Genomic DNA, 12,395 nt, shown 5'->3' on the forward strand with positions numbered 1-12,395 from the left:
CTGTTCCCTGAGACACATTATTATTGAAATTAAGTCAACTAGCTTTACAGTGTCTTCTCAGCGTTCAAACAGGAGAAAAATTCAACCCAACTGATGGAGCAAACTTCATTGTTGTCTTATTTTAAGAAGTTTGTATAGCCACCCCAACCTTCATCAACCACCATTCTGATTCATCAGCAGCCACCAATGTCAAAGCAAGATCCTCCACCAGCAAAAATTGTATGACTTGCTGCAAGATCAGGGGATAGTTTGAATTTTTAGCAATGAAATATTTTTAATTGATATGTATATTATTTTTAGACTTAATGCTATTGCACACTTAATAGAATACAATATAGTATAAACATAACTATTGTATGTACTGGGAAACCAAAATAAATCATGTGACTTGCTTGATAGTGATATGCATTTTATTGTGGTAGTCCAGACCCACTCCAGTGTTCTTGCCTGGAGAATCCCAGGAACAGGGGAGCCTGGTGGGCTGCCGTCTATAGGGTCGCACAGAGTCCAACACGATTGAAGTGACTTAGCAGCAGCAGCAGAACCAAACCTGTACTCTCTCTGAGGTCTGCCTGAACTGTGATATCAAATAAACAGGAATTTCTAAGAAACAACATATGCTCTGTGATGAAGGCTTACTGGGGTTCCCATGGTGTGCTGGGTGTTTTGTATACAGCATTCCATTGAAACATCAGAACAACTACTATTTTCCTCCCAATTATATAAGGCAGAGCTTATATAATCCATACATAATACACACTATTTTATCACCAATTGTGTTAGTGGCTTGTCTAAGATGATAAGAGATCAAGTAAAATTTGAGCCCTGATAGTTTGGTTATTTATGCTAACCAGGTTTCCCTCATATCTCAGTTGGTAAAGAATCTGCCTGCAATGCAGGAGACCCGAGTTTGATTGCTGGGCTGGGAAGATCCCCTGGAGAAGGAAACGGCAACCCACTCCAGTATTCTTGCCTGGAGAATCCCATAGACAGAGGAGCCTGGCAGGCTACAGTCCGTGGGGTCACAAGAGTCAGACACGATTTAGGGACTAAACCACCACCACCACAAGCCCTGTAATACCACAAACACCTGAGTGGGTAGGAAACTCCTGTTTTGATGATAATAATCTGAGATGATAATTTGTCAATAAAGAGTCCTTGGGAGCATTCCCAACTACTTCTGCTTTGGTGCTGCCTGATTGGAATCAATTTCTGCTCAAATAAACTCTTGAGAAATTTTTAATATGCCTCAGTTTACCTTTTAATAGTTCTAGTGTCAGAAGAAGGAAAGAAAGAAACCCCCTGACAGTCTCCAGGAGCAATCAGCACTCAGGTGGAGGTACCTACTGAGCTGCTTAGCTTGCTGCTTTCTCAGCGTTCTAGAGGTGGGGTAAAGTTCCTCTCAGACCACAGATTCTAGCTTTGCAGATTTTGCATTAGAAGTTTTCAGACTTTATTTGAGCATTTCTTTTTCTGGACTGGGTCCAGAAACTGGCCAGAATCAGTCTGTTAGGAGAATCACTGACTGAAACCACCCACCCTGGGCAGGCACCATAGTAACTACTTGTATGAGTTATCTTACAAAAGGAGATCCTGGTAAGAAGTGAGAAACTAACAAGCTACCACCAATTGGGAGAATTCAGAAAAGGTCAAAGAAAGAGAGGAGACCCAAGTCCATATGTTCTACCAACCTCCCAGAGTCCTTGGTACTGGAATCCATTTTGGCTGAGCAGTGCTCACACCACCAGAAATGGCTCTGAGTCAGAATGATTGGCCAGGGAGAGACAACCCAGAAACTAATCTCATTACCATAAAGCCTGAGACTGTGAACCACATGGTAGAGCAGTTCTCCTGGGTTCCCCTACCCTCCTGTTCTCTCCCTGGGTGCCCCTTCCAAATAAATTCTCTTGCAGTCCATGGGGTCGCTAAGAGTCAGGCATGACTGAGCAACTTCACTTTCACTTTTCACTTACCTGCAATGGAGAAGGAAATGGCAACCCACTCCAGCGTTCTTGCCTGGAGAATCCCAGGGACGGCGGAGCCTGGTGGGCTGCCTTCTATGGGGTTGCACAGAGTCGGACACGATTGAAGTGACTTAGCAGCAGCAGCAGCAGCAGCAGCCAACACATGTGTCTCCTTGGACAAGTCATTTCTGAATGTTAGACAAGAGCCCACGCTCAGGCCTTGGAAGGCATCTCCCTTCTTGCAACAAGACTGCCTCTGGGGTCTGACCGTGTCTGACTTAGAAAACAGACTGGAGTCACTAAGAGACCTCAAGTGAATAAATTCTGTTTTAAGGCTGAACAAGTAAGCTAAACTTAACAAAGGTAATATTTTAGTGGCCATGGTGAAGAACTTTTAACCATCTTCAATAAGCTTATCCATTTACAAAGTGGATAAGAGAAAAAGGGGTCTCAACCAGTCACTGTCTACAAATGCTGGAAGGAAAATTATTTTCCCTCCTTTACAGTGTCTGGTGCCCAGAATGAGACTTGCTGTGACACCTCACTCTGGAGCTTCCTGATGGCATCCCAGGGAAATGCAGAAACCAGCAGAGTGGGAATTCTTACCCAATCATCTGGCCCAGATCTTTATCTGTGGTGCCTGGTGAAGAGAGGAAGATAAACATGTTATACCTTCTTTTCCAATTCAGAGGGTCAGGGAAAAGCATGAGTAATTGATGATTTTGTTCCCAGAGATAGCTATTGCCTTCTTGATTATCTCATATTGTATCTTGAGAACTTAGCTTGGCAGCTTTGGGGCCCCCAAAATATGCTTGGACAGATGTGTGGGTTGTGCTGTGTTTGCAGCTTGGATGCTACCAACTGCTACCAGATCGCAAAGGAGTTGTCTAAATCTTTTCTTCTTTTGATTGTCGTTGGGAGCAGCTCTGGATCTTGGGAATGTAGTATCTTTTCCACACTCTTCGAGGGCCTCTCTTAAATCTATGAGGTTGTTCAATAGTGCCAGGAATATTTACTGATTCTGTTAGGGGAAGAAGCAATGACTGAGACCGCCCACTCTGGCCAGGCACCATAGTAACCATGTGTATGAGTTGTTTTAGGACAGGAGGTCCTGGTAAGGAACACGGAACTGATAAGCCACCACCAACCGGAAGAGGTCGGGAAAGCTCAAAAGGAGACACCGAGTCTCCGTCCACCTCCCAGAATCCTCCTCTCTGGCATCCATCTTGGCTGAACGATGCGTGCGTCACCAGGAAAGACCCTGAGTCAGAATGATTGGCCAAAGACAACCCAGAGACTAATCCTATCACCATAAAACCTGAGACTGCAAGTCACATGGCGCAGCAGTCCTTGGTCGCCTTGGCCTCCTGCTCTCCACCCAGGCACCCCTTCCAGATAAATTCTCTTGCTTTGTCAGCACATGTGTCTCTGATGGCAATTCATTTCAGAGTGTTAGACAAGAGCCCAGTTTTGGGCCCTGGAAGGGGTCCCCCTTCCTGCAACATCTACCCTGGCTGAAATTTAACAAGATATTGACATGGAGCAGGACCCTTTGGGGCTCCTGGGAACAAAGGCTTTTCTGTGTCCCCCATTTCTTGATTATGGGAAATAGGCTTCATTCAGCCTCCATGATCTTTCCAGAGTTCCAATGAGCAGGTTCGAATAGCTGTTAATTAGGGAAGGGATGGGGTTGCAGAGACAAGGGAGGAAACTGTTAAGAAAAACAACAGCGCAGCCTTGAGGCAGGGTCCTGATTCCCCCTCAAGGGATACACAAAACAGTATCTTTGAGGTATTTTACAGATACTGAAATCTCCAGCAGATGGGAGAAATTGATAGTATCTGACCAGAGGTACACAGACCCCAGAGCAGTTGAAACCAGAGGGTTAGTGATGCTGATTCCCACTTACCCTACCACCAACCAATCAGAAGATTGTTCACCTGCTGATTCTCTTCAAACCATTCTTACAAAACTCCTCACTACCCCCTCCAGGTTGGGACACACAGTTTTGAGGGCATTAGCCTGCTGTGGCCCCCTTTACCTGGTAAAGCAATAAAAAGCTATTATTTTCTGTTTCACCCAAAACTGTATCTCCAAGATTGAACTCAGTGTTAGGATACAGAGGCCAGATTTGGCTTCAATAGTTGAAAGATTTTTATTTAAAGTAACTCAGTGGTCAGGAGTTGACCAAATGGAATGCTGACATTTAGAACCTGATAGGAGCTTTTTTTTTTTTCACATGCTTCTCAAATATATCTGTACTGTTTATTATTATTTTGGTGGATTTTTTTTCTTTTTTTTAAAATATGAATTTATATATTTTAATTGGACATTTAAAAAACTTATTTTTAGATCTGCTATCCTGAGCTAAAATGAAACTTTGTACCCAGAGGGAAATAAAAACATTTTGAACCCATTGTGGATGGGTTTAATAAAACGTTTCAAAGAAACGAAGCTTTAAATCTAGACCATAGGAATCTTTTAATTTTCATCGTAGTTGGAGACTTTCTCCCTGATATAAGGCATTAAATTGAGGATTATATCATTGGATGGTTGCTTCAGAGTTTTGCTAGCATTCAGGTTGCCACCCAGTTCATTGAGGAATTAAAAATAAGTATACGTGTCTTACAAATCAAGTCTTTTCAAGTACAGAAATAGGGCTCTAGAAACAATTTAAAACCCATCTATCCTTTTTACCATTCCCCAAATTTCCACTATTAATTTCAAAAGAGCACAGATATTATAAGAACCTGGATTTAGGAAGTAAGAGAACTTGGAGAAATTCACATTCTTTCTCTGTGGCTTTGAAATGTAAACATTCTACTTGGTCTTCTCTAGGAACCAAGAGTCACCTCCTGAAATGTAAACTCTAGAGAGGTAATTCTCACAGGGCAAAACCTGAATAAATGTAAAAAGATGTAGAAAGTTTGTGGAAAAGAAATTTTATGAATTGTCAAGCTGACTATAAATTGGAATGAAATTGTTTAATTTTTTAAATACTGAGTTTTTTGACATCAAAATTACATTGGTGCAAAATTAGAATTTGGTTTTCTCCCCATTTAAAAAACAAAATGTGTGTCATTTTTTTTTCTTTTAAATATTGCTCTTATTTTGATAAAAAGTTGTGAAAGGTTTTACTTCTTTACCTTTTGGGTAATCTACCTGAAAAGCAGAGATTTTATGTCTTACCAGCATGTAGGTTCCTGATAATTTTAAGATCATAAGACTAAACTGGGTAAGAATATTCAAAACTAATGGAAAAACTGAATTAAACAAAATAAGTGTTAATAATATGGAATTGAATAAACTAATGAAAATGATTTTTTTTTATTCTTTTTCTTTGAAACACTGTTAGTAACTAATGTTTCACTTTTCCAGATTTTTTCAAACTCTATTCACTTAATTTAGCTATGATTTATGGTAAGTTATCTTTATTTTTATTTTATTTTATTTTATTTTTTTTTTTTTAAATCTTTAATTCTTACATGCATTCCCAAACATGAACCCCCCTCCCACCTCCCTCCCCAAAACATCTCTCTGGGTCATCCCCATGCACCAGCCCCAAGCATGCTGCATCCTGAGTCAGACATAGACTGGCGATTCAATTCACATGATAGTATACATGTTAGAATGTCATTCTCCCAAATCATCCCACCCTCTCCCTCTCCCTCTGAGTCCAAAAGTCCGTTATACACATCTGTGTCTCTTTCCCTGTCTTGCATACAGGGTCGTCATTGCCATCTTCCTAAATTCCATATATATGTGTTAGTATACTGTATTGGTGTTTTTCTTTCTGGCTTACTTCACTCTGTATAATCGGCTCCAGTTTCATCCATCTCATCAGAACTGATTCAAATGTATTCTTTTTAACAGCTGAGTAATACTCCATTGTGTATATGTACCACAGCTTTCTTATCCATTCATCTGCTGATGGACATCTAGGTTGTTTCCATGGCCTGGCTATTATAAACAGTGCTGCGATGAACATTGGGGTACATGTGTCTCTTTCAATTCTGGTTTCCTCGGTGTGTATGCCCAGAAGTGGGATTGCTGGGTCATAACGTAGTTCTATTTGCAATTTTTTAAGGAATCTCCACACTGTTCTCCATAGTGGCTGTACTAGTTTGCATTCCCACCAACAGTGTAGGAGGGTTCCCTTTTCTCCACACCCTCTCCAGCACTTATTGCTTGCAGATTTTTGGATCGCAGCCATTCTGACTGGTGTGAAGTGGTACCTCATTGTGGTTTTGATTTGCATTTCTCTAATAATGAGTGATGTTGAGCATCTTTTCATGTGTTTGTTAGCCATCCTTATGTCTTCTTTGGAGAAATTTCTGTTTAGTTCTTTGGCCCATTTTTTGATTGGGTCGTTTATTTTTTTGGAATTGAGCTGCATAAGTTGCTTGTATATTTTTGAGATTAGTTGTTTGTCAGTTGCTTCATTTGCTATTATTTTCTCCCATTCAGAAGGCTGTCTTTTCACCTTGCTTATATTTTCCTTGGTTGTGCAGAAGCTTTTAATTTTAATTAGATCCCATTTGTTTATTTTTGCTTTTATTTCCAGAATTCTGGGAGGTGGATCATAGAGGATCCTGCTGTGATTTATGTCTGAGAGTGTTTTGCCTATGTTCTCCTCTAGGAGTTGTATAGTTTCTGATCTTACATTTAGATCTTTAATCCATTTTGAGTTTATTTTTGTGTGCGGTGTTAGGAAGTGATCTAGTTTCATTCTTTTACAAGTGTTTGACCAGTTTTCCCAGCACCACTTGTTAAAGAGATTGTCTTTACTCCATTGTATATTCTTGCCTCCTTTGTCAAAGATAAGGTGCCCATATGTGTGTGGATTTATCTCTGGGCTTTCTATTTTGTTCCATTGATCTATGTGTCTGTCTTTGTGCCAGTACCATACTGTCTTGATGACTGTGGCTTTGTAGTAGAGCCAGAAGTCAGGCAGGTTGATTCCTCCAGTTCCATTCTTCTTTCTCAAGATTGCTTTGGCTATTCGAGGTTTTTTGTATTTCCATACAAATCTTGAAATTATTTGTTCTAGTTCTGTGAAAAATGTGGCTGATAGCTTGATAGGGATTGCATTGAATTTGTAAATTGCTTTGGGTAAGTTATCTTTAAAAAGCATTAAAACATTTTTTTTCTACATACCCGATCCCTCCAGAATTCAGAAATTTATTGAATATTCTTATTTTCATGGCAATATAGTTATTTTCATAAGGTCAATACAAATCTCTTCTTGTAACAGAATACAATTCGAAACAATTATATTTTCAAGGCTTTGAATCTGAGATTACATGTAAAAGCATATATGATCAGATAGTTTTAAAGAACTAAGGTTGACTGTAGGGAGCTATTAAAAATCCCTTGGAAAAACTAATTTGATACATTTTTTATAGGGTTCTCAACAACTTTACTTGGTGAGTAAGTAAGGTCACTTCTTAACAAGCCCAAGAACCTCAGATCTTTGGGATTCAAGGAGAGAGGTATTCACCAAAATTTGTAATTATTGCAGACAAAGTCTGATGGTGAGTTTCTGGCTTGTCTTCTCAGCCTGGAGAGATTTTTTTAAAAACGAAATCCAGTCTAAGGTTTTTTACAAGCTCCAGCAAAGCAGATTTTTAAAAAAGCCAATCAATATTCTTGTTGCACTGAGGTAAATAATCAGGCCAAGTTTAATGAGAACAGACTTATTTTACAAACAAACAAATCTTACTGAGTTCATCTTTGATAGAAATGAGAGTGATTATAGAGAAAAGACAATGATGTTTCAGTATAACACAACCAAGTGAATATCAGATTCCTGTCTGGTCAGTTTCTTTGTGATTTTTGTTGCATATCTGCAAACTGAATTAGATTCTGAATTCTTCTAGTTTCTTCAAATATCTGGCTACAACTCTCCAGAATAATGTTTCCAATTTTCTGCCATCTTTCAGGTTTGGAATCACTAAGAACAAAGAATGGCCTTGAAGCTCCTTGGAAGGAACCATAGGAGGTCCTACTCATGACCTAGATAGCAACCAAACTTCAGGGACTTGATTCCTAGGTCCACACCACTTTCCAGCTTAAAAGAGTTCCTCCAAGCTCTTGAAACTGCATACTGATTAGAAATCTAAAGTCGAAATTGGCTGGGGAAGTTCCTCCTCAGAAGCAGACGTTACCTTGAGTTTGACAGCTCTTCCAAGGTCACAAACTAAGATCTTCACCTCCAAAAAGAAACCTTTATTTATTTTGCCTTTTGCTACCTGGTTTTTCTATTTTTAAATGCATAGGAAGATAATCTTCCTTTAATCTGGCAACTATTCCTGAATCTTATGCTAACGTCAAAGCTGTATAACAAAAGTCTCTAGGCTTTTTTAAAAGATGTTTTTAGAAAATAGGAATTGGTTTAGATTCTGTGTGTCTGTGCCATATCAAATATCCTTTGGTGTACCTTGATCAACACTTCTGGTATTATAGTGAATACAGGAAACTAACAAAATGTCCACTTGGCTAAAACAGGCTGACTTCCCTTCAGGTACATTCTTTGACTTATTTGATACCAACTGCTTTGGTTCATAGGGGCTCTGGCTAAGGAATATACTTCAGTCTCTTGGTATAATTCTCCTAACAGTTGTCATTGCAGTCTTCCTGGTGAACAGGTCTTCTCAAAGGTCTTAAATGCATGATCTCAGCCATCACAAGTACATCAGATAGTCTCATTGCACTTGGAGAACCAGAAACAAGATGAATAGGAAAAACAGTTCTCCAGGTCTGACGTTATGATCCACTAGTTACACAATGAGACTAGAGCAGCTGAACTCTGATAACTGAGAATGGTGCTAATACCCAAGTAAGGGTCAGTCTTTCATGAGTGAGAGGATGACCAAAAGGGAGAACTGGTAATCTAATTAAACAAGGAGACCATCAGACTGAGTTGGCTCCAGTGCTGTGGCAGCCTATGTAAGCTACCCAAAACTTAGCCTATAAATGCCTTGAGGTTATGAAATCAAAATGCTAATGACTATTAACCACAAAGAGCCAACTAGGCTTTGCTCTATGGTGGTGGTTTAGTTGCCAAGTCGTGTCAGACTCTTTTGACCCCAAAGCCGTGTAGCCTGCAGTCTCCTCTGTCCGTGGGATTCTCCAGGCAAGAATACTGGAGTAGGTTGCCATTTCCTTCTCCAGGGGATCTTCCCTACCCAGGGATCAAACCCAGGTCTCCTACACTGCAGGCAGATTCTTTACCAACTGAGCTAAGAGGGAAGCCCTATAGCTAATCAATTACTTTCTTACACAGCCTTTTCTCTGTAAAAGTCTCTCCCCAAACTCTTGACAGAGGAATATTCCTAACCACTTCCAGTTCATTGCTACCCAATTCCCAATGATTTTTGCTCAAATAAACTTAACAAAAAAAATTGCATTATAAAATGAATTGCAAAATATGTTTTGTGATGAGTCTTGAAAGTTTAAAGATACTTTGAAAGATGTGCATTCTGACTGTTATCTTGATAAAATGACTGAGAAGCCCTGCTACGGGCAGCATGATTGCTATCTTCCTCTCTCAGGCATCTGAAATTTGGTGGAGAATATCAAAATACAGACGATTTTTCTGACCCAGTGAAAACATGTGTCTTAGCCTACTATGTGAACCTAGAACTTAGGTTACATTTAAAAGGTATAAATTATTAAGAGCATTTAATAAAAATGTATAGTGAAGCCATTATGCCTAAATATGGCTTTAAAGTGAAAAATGCAGCCTCAAATGCATGCTGTTCAGATTTATCATTGATACAGAAAAATAGGAAGTCTTTTCTTTTTTAATTTTTTTTTATTGAAGGCTAATTACTTTACAATATTGTATTGCTTTTGCCATATACAAACCACATGGTCGTTTCATCCTCCTTTCTGTGAAATAAACATTTGCTTAACAAAAATGGGCTATCTTTCTTATTCCTAAGAACATGCCATAATTTGTTTCTATTTAAAAGTGAACAAGATGGCATGTTTGTATACACCTTGGGATTTGCATTTAGGGGCAATTAAAGAGAATGCCTTGTGGCTCAGCTGGTAGAGAATCCGCCAGCAATGTGGGAGACTTGGATTCAATCCCTGGGTTGGGAAGGGCCCCTGGAGAAGGGAAAGGCTACCCACCCCAGTATTCTGGCCTGGAGAATTCCATGGACTGTATAGTCCATGGGGTTGCAAAGGGCTGGACATGACTGAGCCACTTTCACTTCACTTCACAAAGAGAATGCCTTAAATATACATGGCAAATCAACACAAAGCATATACAACAAAGCTCTTACTGAACTGGTACAAAAAATATGGGGGAAAAATAGGTATCTCAGTATCTTAGGTTGTATAATATATTCCACTTAGGATTGTACACAAAGGCTTGGAAAACCACTCAAAACTGCAATATATTTTAAAACTTCAAAGGACAAGAAAAAAGCATGTAAATGGTTTTGTTTTCCTTTGTTCTTGCTCTCCTGAGTTGTGAAATAGGACTCACTGATTCCCATCAGTAGAAGCTATGCCTGAAAACCGTCGAACAGACAGGAGCACAATAGGATTCAAAAGGAGAGGCTTTCTTTCTGTGCCAGACATTGCTAATTATTTCCCAAAGCTTACATGAAGAATATGGAAATGTCTCATTTGGACCTCACAGTGGTGACTTTAGAAAGAAAATGGAATTATTTACCAATATTTAAAATAAAGACATTTAAATTTTTTGTTTTTGTTTTTGTGACAAATCAGGTAATCTGGCAATTCTGATCCCCCAGTGGCTGGAGCTGATTAACAATTGTTCTTCTGAGCTCTCCACTGTCCACTCCTCTCTTTCCCCTAGGTGGCTTTGCTTTTTCCTACTTCTTGCCTGTTTCTTGCAAGCATTTGAGTTTACAACTCTTGCCTTTACCCAAGTTCTATCCTCAAATTTTCACATGTGTGTTCTTGGCATACCTATTATTACAGTTTAAGCTTAAACATTTTTTTAACTTTAACTTTTAAATTTTATTTCTATTGAATTGCAGTTTGATTTCCAATGTTGAGTGATTCAGTATATGTGTATGTATATATGCACAAATACATATACATACATACAGATTGCATCTGATTCTTGAGCCTTCGGACTTGGACCGAGACCCACTTCTTGGGTCTTCAGGCTTAAGTGGGGTTAACACCACCACCTTTCCTGGGCCTTTAATTGGCAGAGGGAGACTGTGGGGCTTTCCAGCTCCAAGAGTCACTGTGAACCAATGCTTCATAAAAATTCTGTTTCTCTAAAGGCTATGGTTTTTCCTGTGGTCATGTATGGATGTGAGAGTTGGACTGTGAAGAAAGCTGAGCACAGAAGAACTGATGCTTTTGAACTGCGGTGTTGGAGAAGACTCTTGAGAGTCCCTTGGACTGCAAGGAGATCCAACCAGTCCATTCTGAAGGAGATCAGCCCTGGGATTTCTTTGGAAGGAATGATGCTAAAGCTGAAGCTCCAGTACTTTGGCCACCTCATGTGAAAAGTTGACTCATTGGGAAAGACTCTGAGGCTGGGAAGGATTGGGGGCAGGAGGAGAAGGGGATGACAGAGGATGAGATGGCTGGATGGCATCACTGACTCGATGGACGTGAGTCTGAGTGAACTCCGGGAGTTGGTGATGGACAGGGAGGCCTGGTGTGCTGCAATTCATGGGGTCGCAAAGAGTCGGACACGACTGAGTGACTCAACTGAACTGAAATCCATTACATCCTGCTGGTTCTGGTTCTCTGGAAAATCACTGATTAATACAGCTTCCCTTAGCGAATGATTGTTATTCTAAGACCTGGAAATCACTCAATGTTGACCAGGATAAGGAGTGAGGTTGAGAAGAGAAGTGTGGAGTTGAGCAGATATGGAAGAAGGAGATGGATTTTGGAAAATGTTTCAGAAAATGAACACTAAGATATTTGGTAAAACATGACACCACAGAAATAAGATCAGTGTGGTGGAGTGGGGAGCTCAGTCTAAAGGAGTTGCCCACAGGAAATCCTTATAAACTCTTTCAGGATATTGAATGATTGCCAAGGGTACTCAGTGTTCAGTCATGTCAGATTCTTTGTGACCCTGGATTGTTGTCCACCAGGTTCCTCTGTCCATGTGATTTCCCAGGCAGGACTACTGCAGTGGGTTACCATTTCCTCCTCCAGGGGATCTCCCTGACCCAGGGATCAAACCCACTGCATTTCTTGTGTCTCCTGCATTGGCAGGCGGATTCTTTGCCACTGCACCACCTGGGAAGTCCCTAGGAATCCACTGGAGGACTTCAGATGTGGAAGTAATGTGATCATACTGACTTCTGTTATTGTCTTTAGGGTTTTCAACATTTTATGTTGAGATAATTGTTACGCTGACTTTTACAAATGACTTTTTTCTTGAGAGATGATCAGAGAAGAGAAAAGCTGAATCTG

The sequence above is a fragment of the Ovis canadensis genome, chromosome 20 (assembly GCF_042477335.2).
Source record: "Ovis canadensis isolate MfBH-ARS-UI-01 breed Bighorn chromosome 20, ARS-UI_OviCan_v2, whole genome shotgun sequence".
Lineage (NCBI taxonomy): Eukaryota > Metazoa > Chordata > Mammalia > Artiodactyla > Bovidae > Ovis > Ovis canadensis.